Raw genomic sequence first — 19,024 nt, forward strand, 5'->3', positions numbered from 1 at the left:
CATAGCAGCATAGACAGCGGTAATAGTAGTGACAGTGGCAATTCATTTCGTTCCAATTATAATCCCTACATACACACAAGTCGTCAACATTTATTGCCCAAATCGGCACCCCCTTTTTACAATTTCTCTCCCTCTTCTTGGCGTTGGTGTACGCTAATTTGTGCGGCCATGCGTTGTTTTGGAGCTGGCGGTAGTGGCGGTGGTGGCACTGCAGGTGGCCGTCATCGTGGCACTACCTACAGCAGCTCATTTGGTCGACCGCCTTATCAGAGATCTCGTAGTTCTGGACCTCAGACATCATCTTCTAAAACTCCTCATCGTAGATTACGTTCTTATTCCACCTCATCCTTTACACCCGAAACGGCGTTTGAACATTTTTCGGCACCCTTTAAGGCCAGAAAAACACGTGATGAACAAAATAATATTGCCTACGAATTGTGACGCTGGTTAAATTTATACCAAACTAAAGAAGACGAAGAAGATGAACAAGAACAAGAACAGCAACAACAATTTAATCTTAAACTTCCAAAGTATGATCTCTTTTTAATTATTCTTATACTCCAATTAATAATAATGATAATAGTTAAAAAAAAAACACTCGCAATTTACGCAAAAACCATACAACATCATTTTCTATGTGTGTCCAAAAACAACAATATATTTTGCAAATTATTTAAAAATCTAGAGTTAAAAAGCGTAAAGGTTTTAAAGCACAAATATAAGGTTAACCTTTTTTGTATTAAATTGATTATTTAGGAGCAGAATTTTCCATTAAAGTGTGGTAAAATCTTTAATTAAGAAGTGTTAAACACATCTTCACACTTTAGTAATATTTCTATACAGATTTTTGAAAAACAGTTTTAGGTGAAGTGATAATAATCGTACAATTTGACAAGTAAACAGATTTTTTTTAAATCGTTAATGCTAAAATTAAGTTAAATATTCAAACCAATACTTTGTTATGTTAGATAACAATTTAAACCTATATTTAAATAATCGATTTCAAAACGTTTGGTGACGAGTTCTTTTAAATCACATAAAGTTATTGAAAATTAATAGCAATTTTAAATATTCACCCCTATCGGCAATAACATTTGAAATTTTGTTCGTAACAGCTGTTTATTGTTTACAAAATTCCATCTAAAAATTTCACAACAAGGGGAATTTTTTTCACGTGAACAAAGTTGATGAACGAAAAAAGGAAAAGGGAAAATATTTCATGTGAAATGTTGATTCGCGATAGTGGTGATTATCAAATATAAATTGATATTGAATTAAATAACATTTATCTACATCTACATATGTAGTTCTAAAATTCATGAAGCTAATGAACAAAATATATGTATATGCACTACAACCGTGTTCGGAACTCGTGGACAGATGTGTCCAGGCTTTACGTGAGTAACTGACGCATGGCCCGAAACTCACGGTGCTCTTAACACCAGGCAAAATCAATGCGTATTTGGACATGAACCTTTGCCTTAGTGGGGAGCGGGCACCCACACCGAGCTTGCGCTCTACCCGTGATTTGGGTCTAAACCACAGCCACTACGAAACTGGCACTCATGGATGAAAGATGGGAAATATTATTTTAATAATAAGAAAACTATAATAAAACGTAAACCAAAAATAAACCAAAACTTAACATCAGTTTCTTCATCTTCTGCAGCATACTCCACTATCTAACGCAATGTCCAAATTGGATTTTCCAATATCTCAGCGTTACTTCGGTATGATTCATACAAGTTATATGAGCAATCCAATTTTTGACAAATAAACAAAGCTCTTATTTAGGTATGGCTATATGTCTTAAAATATAGAATAAATACGTAGAACGGAAGGAGAGAGATATGTCAATGAAAAGTTAAACAAAATGGCTCTTTTTTTCAAATATGTATATGTATGTGCGATACAATAACAAAATAAATGGCAGGAGAATGAATTAGGTTTTTAGCTCTTAATTACCTATGTAGTTGTCATCTAAGGCTTACAATTTACCAAGTTGTCAAAAATCTAAGTCTTGCAACAACAAAATAATGTAAATCAACCATCAAATTTTTACCCTATAATTGAAAAAAAAACATACTTTTTTATGGCTAACATCATAGAGAAACAACAAGAGCGGAAACTAGAAAAAAACTCAAACGAAAATTTTACTCAAAATAATCACACATACGAATGTTGTTTTTGTTTTCACATAGTTTTTTTTACTAATACATTCTCAGCACTTAGGTTTTTGACAACTGAGTTAGGTCTTTGACAGGAGAGTTTCCGCTCTATGTATATTTCTCTATGGCTAACATCATAGAATAAATACTGTTAAGGTCTAAAATCTACATACACTAATATCGGCAGAGATATAAAATTATGAAAGAAAGAAATTATGACAATGTGTAACAGAATTTAAAAATTTTAAAGATAATATAAATAATAAAAGTAACAATAATAAGAAAGTGTAAAATTCAAAGAACAAAAGTTAACATAGAGTTGCTTTAAAGATACTAATAATAACAATAATTGCTTAAAGTACGCTATTAATATTTTGTGGGTCCACCCTTAGCATCAATGACTGCTTGTAGTCGACGACAAATTGATATCACCAAGTTTTATGTGATCGCGGGTGTAATTTCGATTTTAAGGCTTTCACGGCTATTGATATGCTAAATTAGATTATGTCGAATACATATTTACGTATCAGCTTTTTAATTACCAATAATTTCAAAATGGATACACAAATTTTTATAAAAAATTTGGTGACATTTATTTTTTTATATACATACATATATATTTCGGAAATATTTTCTTCATAACAAATAGTAAAATGTTACGGTATCACAAAGAAATTTACCATAGATATCTGTACAAATTTTAATATTTTTTAAAAACTTTATCACATGCACAGAAAATGTTCTCATATATTAAAAAATACTATACTAACTTTGAGGCGCAGGTTTTTACAGTAAAAATAATGAGTCAAAGGAGGTAAATGGCTTAATGTAATTTTCCACCTAACCTTCAATCTGTTCTAAATAGTGTAAAATTGAAGATTGATTCCTTAATTGGACGCTTAAGTTTACAAAGCTAATACGTGGCTAATTATAATTACTGTGTGAATTATGAATAAGTTGTTATACCATCAATACAAGTAAATAAGGCTGCAAATTAATTTATACCGGAATATATATCAGTTAAAATTGGGAGAAAAGTTTTTTGCTGACCTGTTACAGCTTTGTGTGCGAAATTTACAGAGAACTATAAACCCTTAGTTTATTATTAAATAAATTCCTATTAATTAATATTTCAACAACTCAACGATCAATACTAAACTCAACAGACTTTATTGAAAAAAAAAAGTTAAAATTCGAGTTTTAAATTAAGAGTTGTTTTTGAATTTAAGCTGATTCTTAAATATGTATTAATATTCCTCAATTATGATATTTAAGTGTTTTGTAGAAGAAATTTTATAAATAATAAAGCGAATTCTGAATGTTTTAAATCTTTAAACATTTTCTTCAGATATTTATAACTAACGATGCATCGCGATGTAGTTAAACTCAATTATAATACAGGTATGTGATGGAAATTTATTTTAAAAACTAATCGTTTTGAAACCGATTGATTGATTGATTTATTACTTTTGTTTTGTGTGTTGTTAACAATTACATTTTTATACTTTTATCACATTTGTTTATTAATTTTTTTATATTAAGTATTTTGAAAAGAAATAATTTGAAATCAAACGAAATTCATCACTCTTTATCAAATCGGTAGTTTTGAAACTGGTTGATTTCCCTCACATACCTGATAGAATGCCGATCATGTCTTTTCTACTTTGAATAATTAATTAAGTTTTCCTTAACCAGGCCCCATATTCTGGGTCTTTGTGAAATTATGTGCCTTATTATGCGTTACCGTAGTCTAAAATGAGGGTAGCTCATTAAGAGCTTGCTATCTTTAAATTTAAATAATAAAACAAAGTGTGTGTGAGATATCATCGAAATGTCCACATCCAATTCAGGCCAAAAGAAGTTGGTAATCATCGACCTATAGCACTCGACGTTGACGTCGATAGCCTGGCCAACGACGTTCTCAAAAAAATCATAGATATAATGTGGATTGCTATTGTTCCAAATTCGACAATTTTATTTGTCTACATACCCATTAAACTAGCGCAAATGGGCGAAGCGTACGAAACGTTTCCCGAACCGAACACCAATTTATGTAAAACAATTTTATCATTTCTACGTATTGTTGAACGCTATATCTGTTCACAGTGATATGGCAAAACAAACTGAATAAACGACAGCCAATTCGAAGATGTGACTTCAACAATATGGCCGCTATCAACTGTCTAAGTTTGTAAGACCCTTTACAACAAAATAAAACCGGTTTCACCACTTCTGACTTGACAATGACAAGTCCCTGACTTTAAATTGATTTCTTAACCGTCAGATCGGTTCAAAATTCAGATAGAGTAAAGTTAGCTTTAGCTCATAGTATTTTGAAAAATGGACTTGGCACTTTTGCAGGCTACAACATAATAAAATATAAAGAACTGTAAATCTTTTTAATACAATTTTCATAAAATATGGACTTGACATGTTTACTTACTAAGCTAACTGTATTGGAAATATACAGAAAACACAATAATAAAAGCATAGAGAAAATATGACAGGAGAACTATGTGTATTAATCTAAGAATAAAAAAGTTTTTAAATGATTTTACCACTGACTTTTTGTTTTTTATCAAAAATATGAATATTTTATTTATTAAACGCTTAACTCTAAAACCATTTTAAATAATTTGCAAAATTTTTAAGAAAAAAAAAGTCTACTGAAGAACAAAAATAACAATTATGTCATCACATGCATCATTCAAATTTAAAACCACAACAAAAACCCCATTAAATATTTTTACCTATCCTCTCTAACTCTACTCTCTTTTTTAAACTATAAAAGAACAAAACAAAAAATATAAATTAAAAACTAAACAAAATTTTTTTAAATAAATATTATTACAATAAAAAATAAAAACTTTAGTCTATAAACATAATTATAATTATAAAAATATACATACATACATACATATTATAAATAATGCGTAATTATTAAAGTGTATTTAAAATTAATTTAACAAAAGTTTTCATCTCTCTCTCTCTCCCTCTCTCAAAAAAGCTCTATATTTATATTTATAAATGTATATGTAAACTTATATAACTCACACCCCATAACAACAACAATATATATTGAATAATACATTTAAAACAACAAAAAAAACACACAGCATTACAACAAATATTAATTATATAATTAAAACTTAAAACACAAATAAATATTTATATTAATAAAACAAAACAAATAACAAATATTTCAATAAATCTATTTTGTCGTCGTTTATATGTATATGTAACTATTGTACTATAATTATAAAAAATAATTGGTAGAATTATATAAAAAACTAATTAATTATTTAATTACAAAGAAAACAAATACAAATATTAAATAAATAAATACTTACATACATATTTTACTTATTGTCTTAATTATAATAAATTAACATAAACAAGAGAAGAAAAACCACATTTAACGATAAATAATATTCTGTTTACTGTGTTTACATTCTACAATTTCTCTTCTACATTATATATAAAACAAAATAATGATACATATTCCGATAAAAAAAAAGTGTAATTAAAATTAATTATTAAAACAAAAACAAACAAAAAATAAATTAAAAATTATTAATTATAAACGATGTACTTGATAACAACAAAAAAAGGGAGTAAGAATAACAATTATACGATATATAATCAAATGCGCGATAAAATTTAAATTTAAACAATTTAAAATTATACACATTTAAATGCAATAAAAATCGATAAAAAAAATATTAAAGAAACAAAACAATAAAACTTTTTTATTTATGTACAATAAATTTCCTAAGAGAAATCTGAAACAATGCAAAAGTAAGTAAACTATTAAACTATTATTTATCTTTGAAAAAATGCCTTAAAAGGAAACATTTTTCTTATAATTTATAAGAATATAATCAAAAAAGTAATAAAATTCCATTTCCCCCTTTAAATTCTATTTATTCCATTAATTTCTGCTTTAAATTCCCTTTAATTTACTTAATTTCCTTATTAATTTATTAATCCAATAGAATTTACCTTTAAAATGTTTAAAAACACTTAAAACCCCCTTCGCGTATACTTGATGCGCTTTAATTTGCAAATTTTCGTTTTTAAACAAACTTGTTTTTTTTGTAAAACACCAGGAGAACAGAAATGCAGAAAAAGCAGCAAGGTGTTTTTTCTGCTGTAAAAATTTTCCGCAGCATAGTTTTAGGCGCTGGAAAGTATTTGATTCGCCCTGTAGCTAAAAATGTCCACAGGGTGTTTCATATATTCGCATATATGTAACGCCTTAAAGTATGTGAAGAAATTTGTTACAATAAGAAAAACAACAGCATGGGAAATGCTCTACAGTAATAAACCTTTTGGAAACGCATTTTTTTAAAGGAATTGTGGCAAAAAGAACCCACAATTTTATAGAAAATACTACACAATCAGTAGTAGTAGTAGTGTTATAATATTATAAATATTCCTTTAGTGTCCCCTTTTATAAATAAAAGCGGTCTACAACTTTTTGTATTTAATATATATTTTTTTAAACAAATACATAATTCTGCCAATGTAGTTTTTGGGAAAGTAATATAATGTGGAGGTAGATATTCCAAAAATACAAAATGCCGATGATTTCAAATGTTAATGCCATTTATTGAACTTTGGAATAAAAAATTTTGTTTATTAAAATTTACTTTTCTGTGTTATTTTTTACAATTTCAAGTTCTATCGGGATTAAAAAACACCCTTTAGTAAAAGTATTAAACGATTTACAATAGGTTTAGTTACCTTTTGTAAAGAAGTTTCCAATGAAGACATAACAAATGTTGTATTGAGATATTAGGTCGAAATTTATGGGAAATTAATTATGATATTCGATTTGCAGTGATTGATTTTTTGTAGCAAATTTTCTTCCACTCTTTAATAACATCTTTGGGTTTTCTTATTTCTTATTTGTGGGTTTTGGCTTGTTTATGTCGCCTGAAAAATTTGCTTAGAAAATAATGTTCATGAAAACCATTAAATTTATTTTATATTTTGAGTAAGATGAATGCTGTGTTCCTAACAGGCCCTACACTTAATTTAGTTAGTGTTTATAAAATATTTTGAAATACTTTTTTTTTTTGTTGATGACTGCAAATATTAAAATATTCAAAATACATAAACACGCCTCTGCGTGTAACGACTTTGCCAAACAAAAGTGATTTACCACAATTTTTATGTCAGCTGTCAAGATGCGTCTTTTTCCTTTAGTTTTTGTTGTCTTTGGCTACTCTTAAAAAATTTAATGATGATAAAGAAGCTGCAATAATTTCGCCCCTTGACACCCTAAAGGAATTATTTATTCAAACTTTCTTCCTTCTGCTGGCACAGTGTTGTTGTTGGGCATGATCAGAGAATAAAATAAAATTAACAAATTATTTTATATTTGCCTCCAAAAATTACAGAAAAAAAGGGAGGCTTAATGAACGCAACAACTAAATAATAAAAATATGTATTTGAATAAAATAAAAGAATTTTTTGTCAGTCAGTTTTTGAATGTATGTCTGTCGATCGGTTCGTTTGTTAGTAATCAACGCATATGTTGGCTCGATAGAGTTTTAAAAACTGTTTTTTTTTTTGTGCAAAAAATATAAAACAATGAATTTATTTAATACTTACAGCAGAGGTTAAATAAATGGCATACTCGACTAGTGATGTTATACATATTACGAGTTCAGTAAATCCTTCGCTATTCTCTTCTCCCCATCTGTATTTAGCTGACATTTCATTTCGTCCAACTGTATGAATTTTGTCTATATTCATGTTCTTAATTTTTGCGGTTTTTGGTTAAACATATGCATACAATTTTATTAAATGATATAATTATAGGGCGCATGCATCATGCAACCAAACAAATTCATCCCATTTTATTACATTTCTTTTTTCATTTTCATTCATATTTAAGTCAGCAGAAGCATGTTGTGCAACATTGTTGATTCATCATCATCATCATTATTTATCCTTCCAGAAGTCAAATGGTATTTGGGTGTATTAAAAAATTAATATGATTTTTTTCAAAGAAGAAAGAAAGCCAAATAAATAGTGTACAAATTTCATGTTTAAAATAACCTGTGAAAAACCTATTAAAGATCAACACACTTAAATAAATATTTTTGAAAGATTTTTGCTTTGCAGCAATGGATTTTTGGTAATTACATGTGTATTTTTTGAGGAGGTTGATGAGAAAACAAAAACTATTTATTTATAATGATAAATTCTTTTACAAGTTTTGAATTGTCATAGTCGGTTTAGCCTTTGTCATGAACATACGACCGAAGTATTTATTATTCGACACTCGAACTAAGCCTGAGTTCGGAAAAGAAAATGGGTTGACCGATTTGTATCAGTCGACTCGGTTAAATAGTGATGTATAATTATTGAGTACTAGCTGACACGACATACGTTGTCCTGTCCAAATTAAAAAAATGCTTGTGTTCAATTTGTGAGAAGCGGTTTGAAATGTCTTGCAACAACAGAATACATGTAAATCAATGTACATATTTTGAGTTTTTATAGAAGTGTATTTGGTCTGAAATATGAGTGATCACAGATCAAGCTCCTTTTATTGATTAAACGCTTATTGGCCAAGTTATTAGTGAATTTAGATATTTTGATTTTTTATATTAAAAATCGATTTTTGGTCAGAAATATGAGTGATCACAGATCGAGCTCCTTTTCTTGATTCAACGCTTATTGGCCAATTATTAATGATTTAAGATATTTTGAGTTTTTATATACATAAGTAATCGAATTTTGGCCTGAAATATGAGTGATCACAGATCGATGTATTTTGCAAATGTATTTAATAAGTGAACGTATTAGTGGACGTGGACAATTTTTATTTCTGTAAAAAAATGTTCGGACTATTGCGAACATTAAAAAAAAAATTAACCAAATCGGTCCAAGCGTCATTTTTTCCAGTAAAAAAAAGCTTAAATTGGATTACTATGAACATTGAAACAAAAAATTAGCCAAATCGGGGCAGCCGTTTTCCAAAGTGGTCGTCAATTTTTCATTCAGTATGAACCTAAGTTGGACTATGACCAACATTTTAAAAAAAAAAATTCTAAATCGGTCCGGCCGTTCTCAACTGATGCAATTACCAACAAATACAATACCTACTGCTTAGAATGCAAACAAAATCTTTCATTCGATATTGTGAAACAGGCAGTAAAACTTTAATAAATTTTAAATTTGTTTACGAAAAATGTGACTCTGAAAGTATTTAGTAGTTACTTTTCAGTATCGAGTACTCAAAAAAAGTTTAGAACTTTTTTTTGAAGCATGTTTTAATTTAGATGTTCAAAATAATGACGTCCAAAATAACACCAACATTATTAAGGATTTATAGGATTTATCGTAGTTTAATTGTAGAAGTATTGTATTGAAAAAATAAAAATTCCACAATAAATTTTACTTACTTTGGGAAATTTTTTAATGTTAGAAAACCATTAACAGTCCCGTTTAGAACCAAACAATTAAACATTTTCAAAACTCCTATTTGAAATTTAAATCAATAACGAATTCTAAAAATGTATGTTTCTTTTCGAATCGCCTTTGGAAAGAGCGTAAAAAACGAGGTGAATGGCTCTAAAAATTTAGGCGTACCTTCGATTTGAGATTTCTGTGGATTTCGGCTAAAAGTTCAGTAAATTTAACTCTTAACTTTTGCCTGCTCAGCATATGCCACTGCAATCAAGGGTGTATGGATAAAGAAACCTTGCTACAAAACGATTCGGTCGGTCAGTGTTCGCCTTTGTTGAGTGATAACCAAATATTACAATTTGTCAAAATAAAGCCTTAAGATCCGTCACAGACTGCCTTCAAGTCACAGAGTATCCAATTTGTAAACTCGAACGGTTACGGTTTTCTTAAACATTTCGGTGTTTTGAAAAACCGGTTTTTGTAAGACGGTTAACCGGTTTTAATGAAACTTATTTTCAAAAGCACATTTAAACATATTTTTGAAAAATTATGATACCATTTTTTAAAATATTGATTAATTTTATAGAAAATTTGACAATATTTCGTGAAATATATAAAATTATAGCCTTAAGAATTAAAAAATTTAAAAAATTAATTAGCGTATTTTTCATATTGAATAAAAATTTAATATAAACCGGTTAACCGGTTTTTTTGAAGACAAAAACCGAAACCGGATAATCGGTTTTTTTAAAAGATAAATATCAAAAAAGGTTTTTTCAAAAACATACCTTTTCGGTTAAATCGGAAACCGGTTTTTTGGGCACTCTACTTCAAATAAACTCCAAACACCATATTCATAACTAAAGTTCTAGCGGTCAGGGTATATAACGACATGTTGGCGCAACATTTCTTTCAGGGATGTCATCCCAACAGTCATCCAAACTTCGACATCAAATAGTAGGAGGCTGTCCCAGAGACATGTCAGACACGAGCTACGTGCATATGTACGAGGGAGCTTTAAACGACATTAATTTCATAGTCGCACCTTACAGTATGAATGTCGAACGCCAGTTATTTTCCTATGGTACCATATATGATTAGTCCCATTTATGGTCAGGACACTCTGGCAAATCATCATGAATAGATTGACGCTTGAACAACGCTACGAAATTATTCCAATTTACTTTGAAAATCATACATCGATTCGTGCAACTTATAGACGACTGTTTCCTCACAAAATTTTTGCCCTACAGACTCCATTACATCCAGAAATATGCACCGTTTTATGCGTTTTACGCATTAAGCCGAAGCTCGAGTTACGGTCAATGACGATCGTTATCGCTCCATGATCAATGATTTTTTTTAATACGGATGACATTAATCCGGACGACCGCTACCATCGATTTATTGAAATCAAAATTTAGCGATAACTTGATTTCGAAAAATGGACCTGTCAATTGTCCTACAAGGTCGTGCGATTTGACACCTTTCGATTGTTTCCTGTAGTGCCACGTGAAGTCAGGCCATCATTTTTCGCCAGTAATACTCGACAAAATGGCTCAAAGTTGGACGTCCAGAATGCGCTTCCTCAAGAACAGCCCGAAATCATTTTCGAATAAATACAATTTTTTTTATTATAATTTACTTTTTTTTGTTATTTTTTATAATTTCAAGTTCTATCGGGCTTAAAAACATACTTTATATGATGTAGGTTACAATTCAGTTAAAAAATTAAAAAAAAAAAATTATTAGTTATCAAGTGCTTCGCCCGGTAGCTACTAATGTTAGTTCTTCAAGTTTCTCCAAAAAAGTCTCTTATTTATTAAGAAAAGTGAGAAGTGAAAAGAAGGCAATATATTAAAAATTTAAATTTCCAAATTTTTTAATATATTTTCTTTACAAACCATCTCCTGAAAATTTCGAATAAAAAAAATCAGCCAAATCGCGCCAGTCGTTCTCACGTGATGCCATTGCATACATGGACCATTTCATTTTTATATATGTATGTATATACAGTATTGGCCATAACTAAAGCACCCCCTCAATGCATTATTTCAAATCATAATTTTTTTGATAAAAACGACTTTTTTGGGATTTATTTTGTATATATTTTATTAACTAATGTTGTTAATGTTCATTTAATATTCATTTAGTAAAAGATAATTGTATTAAAAATTAATTTAAAATGATAAGTCATATAAAAACTCAAAACGCAAGGGACAAAACAAAAGCACCCTCTTATAAGATGTTTAAAAATTTGACTCGGTACTGCATATTTGCAATGTGAATTATCGGGAATCACAATGAATGGACTTAAAAATTCCAAAAGATAAAAATATAGGAAGACGTAGTGTGCAAAATTTCAGTTTTATACAGTTTATTGTGAAAAAAACAATGACAAGGAACAAGTACCCCAGTAAATTTAAAATTAAAGTTATTGAATACTGGAAGACAGGCTTATCACTACATGAATTTAGTAAAAAATATTCAATTAACAGATCAGTTATTTCCAGGCTCGTTTCAAAATTGTTTGAGACGGGTCGAAAATCTCCGGTGCATTCTGGAGGTCGTTCGCGAAAAAAAAACACGATATTATGATTCCCTGATCAAAAGAGCAATACAAAAAGATCCTACAGCATCAGCTATTCAAGTACGAACAAGTTTAAGATTATGCGATAGCGAAAGAACAATCCGTAGTAGAGTTGTAGAAGACCGATTATTCAGCTGACGACCAGCAAAACAACATTTCTATCAGCTAAGAACAAGAAAGCTAGACTGAAATTTGCCAAAGCCCACATCGACTGGAGTGTCCAAAAATTAAAGACAGTACTGTTCTCTGCCGAATCCAAATACAACTTAAAAAGTTCCGCTGGAATAAGGCGTGAACGCAGACCAAAAGGATGAAGACTGAATCCTAAGTATTGCAAAGGAACAATTAAAGATGGAGGAGGTAATGTAATGGTCTGCGGTTGCTTTTCTGGTCAAGGATTTGGGCCAAATCATAAAATTTATGGGATTATGGATCGGTTCATGTACCGTGATGTATTGAAAGCTGTAATGTTGCCTTATGCCAGTGAAGAGATGCCAATTATAGGGAGCTTCCAACAGAATACCGATCCTAAGCACCCCTCCAAAGTTTGTAAGACTTGGCTACACAGCAATAAGATTCAAGTTCTTCATTGGCCTGGTCAATCTCCCGATCTCAATCCTATTGAGAACTTGTGGCACATTGTTAATATGAAAATAAATCGTGAAAATTTTTTAAATAAGGATCGGAAATTTTCACGATTTATTTCATGCCGTTAAAATAGCCTGGGAAGGAATATCGAAAAACGCCATAAAAACATATTATCTTCTATGCCAAGATATGTTGTTGTGCCATCCAAAACAAAGGATTTGCAACAAAAAATTAACTAAAAATTTTTATTTTTAGTCTATCCTTGAAGGGGTGCTGTAGTTTTGTCCGTTTCATTTTCTACCTTAAAATATTTTTTGATTTTAAGTTTCCTCTTATAGAAAGGTTAACTTTGAAAGTATTTGTTTATCAATACTAAACATATTAACAAATGAAAATAATACATAATAGATATTTAAAACTTTGATTTTATACAAAAAAATACCATATGAAAAAAATTCATTGAGGGGGTGCTTTAGTTATGGCCAATACTGTAGATATGTACGCTATCGATATTACTTTTCGATACAAAAGCTGATTCCATTATGAATGCGATAATTCGGTCATTGGCCGACTATCTTTGAAAAGACGTTTCGACATTATCCAAGCAATAGTCATAGTTTCTCATTTGGAAATCCGATATTTTCTTTATTTGTTTGTTATTAAAAATTCAGTTGATTTTGTCAAGCTCTGCAGGCCGGGACTAGTGCAATTTGAAGTGAAATATAAAAAACAATAAAGCACCAGGCACGACCTACGTATTATGACTGTATAGTAGAAATTAATATAAACAATTTTATAAATACAAACACTGAACAGAACACAATTAAAATAAACACATAAATTATAAAACAAACACTGACACAAACAAAACTTATTATTAAATATTTATTTTTTACTTATCTTTTTTATTTTATTTAAAATTTTGGAAACAAATTTTGTTGCTCTGGGTAGATGGGAACGTTTTCTGAAATGAGAAAAGAAAATTGAATTTTAATTAAAAAAAAATAATAATTTTATAAAACTTAAATTTAAAGGAAATTCCTTAAAGTCTTTACACCCATGGTAGGCGTTCATATTGTTCAGGTTACGATGATTTTCGTCAAACAGCCCGAATGTGAACAAAAGAGCGTAATAGTAAAAATACACACATTTCATTCAGTTGCTTGATGTTTTATTTTATTTTTTTACCCAAAAAAGCACACAAATTAAATGCCTCTTTTTGCCTACCAATGCTTTATACTATCAGCCCAATTATGGAAAAAAATCCCCGGGAGTTTTTCCCTTTTCTTTTTTTTAACATAGAATTTGAATAGGAAAAATGAGAAAAGGGAAAAAACTACCGGAGAATTTTTTATAATTGGGCTGTATATAAAGTGATACGTAATTAGTACAAGTAAGAGAGCCATATTCGTCTGTCCCGAATCTTATCTTGGGTACCTTACGAATTGAAGCCGAGAGAGTTTGAAAGACGATCTTGCATGTCCGAAAATGGAGCCATTACGATATCACGAAGCGTACTATTTGTTAAGATCGATGCAGAACGCTCTCTCTCTGGGAAACGCTTCACTTTGGAACAGAGTATCCGATATTGGCTTGATTCGTGCTTTGGCGCGAAATCCGTATGTTGCCAGAAAGATGGGAAAAGATCATAGCTAAGAATGGCCAATACTTTGAATAAATTTATAATGCAAAAAAAAGCTAAAAATTTGAAAAAAAAATCCGCATTCCAATAAATATCTAGAAGCTAAGCTAAATTTTAAACTAATCCTCATATAAATTGATCAAGTGGTCAAGTAATCTATCCTATAACATCAATAACATGTGAAATTTATGTTCCCATGAAATATCCATTTCCCTCGATTGCAAAATTGCTATCGTGATATTCCCATCAACTTTTCTTTCACAATAGTTGATTTTGTTTACAAAGTTCCGTCTAAAAATTTCACAACATGTGGGATTTTTTCACGTGAACAAAGTTGATAAACGAAATATTGGAAAAGGGAACATATTGATTCGCGGGGTGAATATCATTTAATGTGAAACTTATACGTGGTTTAATTCTAGCTCCATATTTATTTCAATGATAGAGTAAACTTCTTTGTTGACCAATATTAACCCAATATTTATTTTTAATTTATTTATTAAAACAAAAGTGAAGTTTTTGTTACAGAAATTTATTAAACATTTTAGAAGAGCAAATAATTACAATGAAATTTCATTTCCATTTTGAAAACTGAAAGTTGTTTCATTCCGAAAGGAATTTTCGTTTCTTTTTCTGAAGAAGCGAAATACGGAATTAATTCCACTTTCGATCGGAATGAAATTCTGTGACAGGCCTAATAGACAACAGATTTTGGCTAAAATCAAGAGCAATTCCGAATTTCAAACTTTTTCTATTTTAGTTAAGTCGGATAATGTTGTGATGCTGAGCTGAATAACTCTGTTTCACATTATAAATTAATTGTTTTGTTTATTTGAGATTTTTTTCTTCAATATTTATATTTTTATACCCTTCACCTTCGTGAGAAGGGTATATATAAGTTTGTCATTCCGTTTGTAATTTCTACATTTTTCATTTCCGACCCTATAAAGTATATATATTCTGGATCCTTATAGATAGCGGAGTCGATTAAGCCATGTCCGTCTGTATGTTGAAATCAATTTTCTGAAGGCCCCAGATATCTCCGGGATCCAAATCTTCAACAATTCTGTCAGACATACTTTCGAGAATTTTGCTATTTAAAATCAGCAAAATCCGTCCATAAATAACGGAGATGTGAGCAAAAATCCGAGACAACCTCTAAAAATTTCATCAAAAAACACAATGTATTGCATGCTTTGACAAAAAAGCAACAAAACGTATGTTTGGATGTGCATGCTTTGCGTATATTGTTTTTTTTTGTGTTTTGTTTCTTTTGGCGTTGTTGTTGTTGTTTTTTATACAATTAAACGTATGTTTGGATGTGTGTTGGTTTCATTGCCTTGCGTATTTTGGTTTTTCTTTTGGTGTTTTGTTTCGTTGTTGTTGTTTTTTGTGTTCTTGATAAATTTAGGATTAGTGTTTATAAACCGGTTAACCGAAAAACCGGTTTTTCTTCGAAATCTCGGTTTTTTGCGAACCGGTTAATTTAAAATGTTGATTTTCGGTTAACCGGTTTATCCGGTTTTTATCACTCGGTTAACCGGTTTTTAAAATTTAGGTTTAAAATTAAGAAATCTCATGGTTTTATGCATTTTTTATATTCATTGTACAAACATTATTGGTCTGATTTGAAACCTAAACTGCTGATTTACAATATAAACCTATTTAGATTGATATTTTTAAGAATTACAATGACTCTAAATAGTAGAGGACGATGAGTTTACTTAAACACTTTTTCAAAATAAATTGCACATAATCAAACTATAAAAATTAAATTCCGCAGAATTCTAGAAGTTCAGCAAAATCTTAATAATGATTCATTATAAACTTAGTGATGATTTTACCAAACGTCAAGTTGAATTTGATGTGCATACCTTCTTTCAATCAATTTGACTTCATTAGTGTGTTTTGTTCTTAAAATTTTATTTTATTATTCATTTCGTTAGCTTAGTGTACAAAGTCCTTTTCAGAAATAACAACGTTCCAAAATCCATAATTTGAAATATTTTGAAATCTGATAATGGAGTTTTATTAATTATTTGGTATGATTTATAATGACAAATAATCACAGCTAAGAAGAAGTGCGTTTGCATCTTATAGGTCCTTTTTGGGACTTGCTACATTTTCTGTTCCATATCAGAAAAATTTAATGAATAAACCAATAATTAAAACAAGTATATTTATACTCAATTCCATTTGACTGAGATAATAATTTTGAAATTTTTACAAAATAAAATGGACTTGGCACTTTTGTATATTCATAGGTATTTAATATTAACCATTCCTGACTACTAAAAACTACAAATTTTAAAGCTGTATATACTTTATTGGACATTTTATGTTTTCTACATATATATGACGGTTAACCGGTTTAACCGGTTTTTTCGATGTCGGTTAACCGAAAAACCGGTTTTCTAAAAAAGCCCAATTTTCGGTTAACCGACAAACCGGTTTTTTAAAAAGTCGGTTTTTTATAAACACTATTTAGGATGCTGTACGATGAATGTGGGCAATGTACATACATATATACTAATTATAAAAAATAATAATGCATCCACAACAAAGGTGAAGGGTATATAAGATTCGGCATAGCCGAATATAGCACTCTTGTTTTTTTTTAAATTTTAGCTTGAAATAAATTTATTCGAGTATTCGACAATAATTTTTTATTCTAAAATGTTATTCATTCGAATAATAAACATTTTTTTCCTCGATTATTCGCATCATTCTTATTCGAATGACAGCCCTAATTATGAAACATAAGTTTTTGACAAATATTAATACTCAATTGTCGTCTGTAAATATCTTAACGAAATTATAATAAAATATGTACATATATTAGATATTTTGCTCCATAATCAATTTTACTCGATCACAGGTGTGTTAATTCAGACCCAATACCATCATATGATCGTTCCATATTTATATTTATACAGGTACTAATCAATAACCAAAATTCTTTCATCTAAATATTTCAAAATCTTTGCAATGCTGCAGTTAAATATTGTTGTTTAACATTACAAATTTGTATTATAATTAGAAACGTAGAGGAATTTCTTTATATTCAAACGTTTTCATAAATTAAATTTAAATTAAAGAGCAACATGCGTTTTACTGTTTAACCTGTGGGTTAAATGTTTAAAATTGTTACAAGATCTTAAACGTTTCATGTTGTACATTTTCCAATAATTGTTCAATTTATTTTAACTATTTTAGATTTTGCCGCTATTTGGCCACATTTCAAGCACAGTCAAAACTCTATAAAACGAACTCAAGGCAGTTAATATAAATAACTACTGTACTGATCATTTCTTGATAAGGTGAATATTTTCAGGGGCCGAATTACCGTGTTCGAATGATCATTCGTATAGTAAAAAAATGTACTAGATATAGGAATGTCATAATCTCAAATAACAAAATTACGATAAATTTTACTTGATCATGAATGTGACAATTCGGCCTCTAGATTTAGTTACATCTCTTCAAAATCCTAAACAACAATATCATGGTATCCACTGTTTGTTGCAGATTTATGCATGCGTTTTAAAATCTCTAATAAATTAGTGTTAACTACAGTTAGAATAACTCTAATGACTGGTTTACTTCTACTTCTACAAGGCGATGGAAGCTACTTACTACACTGCTCCTTCAAAAGCAAAAAAATATATTACAAACAAAAAAATAATAATAATTTACAGTGTGTAGGCTTTTTTTATTCAGTTGTTTCTTTAGTGTAAGTTGGCAAAATGTCGTAAAATTGTGGTTCATTAACAACTTTTGCAGGAAAACGAAGAAAAAAAATTAACTCACCACAAGAACATGTGATGTGCAAAAAGAAGGAATACAGCCTAGCTAAAAATAATGAAACATTCCATGCATCATTTAATGAATGCTACTACTTACTTACTTGCTTAGTTACTCCACTCGTATGCATTTAATACACTCTGTACAAGTGCAACATGATAATTTACGTATTTAACTCGATTCTTTTAACAAAATACTACTTTTTTTGGTTGCAAGTAAAATGTGAGGAAACAACAGAGGATCTGCTACAACTAAAGAAAAGAAATAAACAAGTCATATAGTTTTGTGGTTCACGTCATCGTCGACCTGGAGAAACACCCTTTTCAACAACCCAAATAAAGGTATTTTTTTTTCAGCCGTGTATTTTTGAATTTATAGTTTTGTGGAACAGTCCACAATTGGAATTGGAACAATTTTGTAATAATTTCCATCTAAATTTTCGATGCGGATAATCTGGTGCATTTTTCTCCTAATAGATTAATAGATTTGTACGGTTCCGAATTAATCATTCGTGATCGACTAAAATTTATCGTAATTTTCTTATTGAGATTATGACATTCGATATCGAGCAAGAATTTTAACGCATTTTATTATAATTTTTCTATCGAAATTATTTGTTTAATACGATCACGAATGCGGTAGTTTGTCCCCAGACATCAGCATCATACAATTTTAAAAAAAGTCAGCTAATGTCAAATTTCATAAAATGTTTGAAACAAATCGATTGGAAAGACGTCTAAAAGGCTTGACAGATGATTTTTAATATTAGCAACGACTTTATTACGGGTCTTTCAATACCAGGCAAAA

The sequence above is a fragment of the Calliphora vicina genome, chromosome 1 (genome assembly GCF_958450345.1).
Source record: "Calliphora vicina chromosome 1, idCalVici1.1, whole genome shotgun sequence".
In the NCBI taxonomy this organism is placed as follows: Eukaryota; Metazoa; Arthropoda; class Insecta; order Diptera; family Calliphoridae; genus Calliphora; species Calliphora vicina.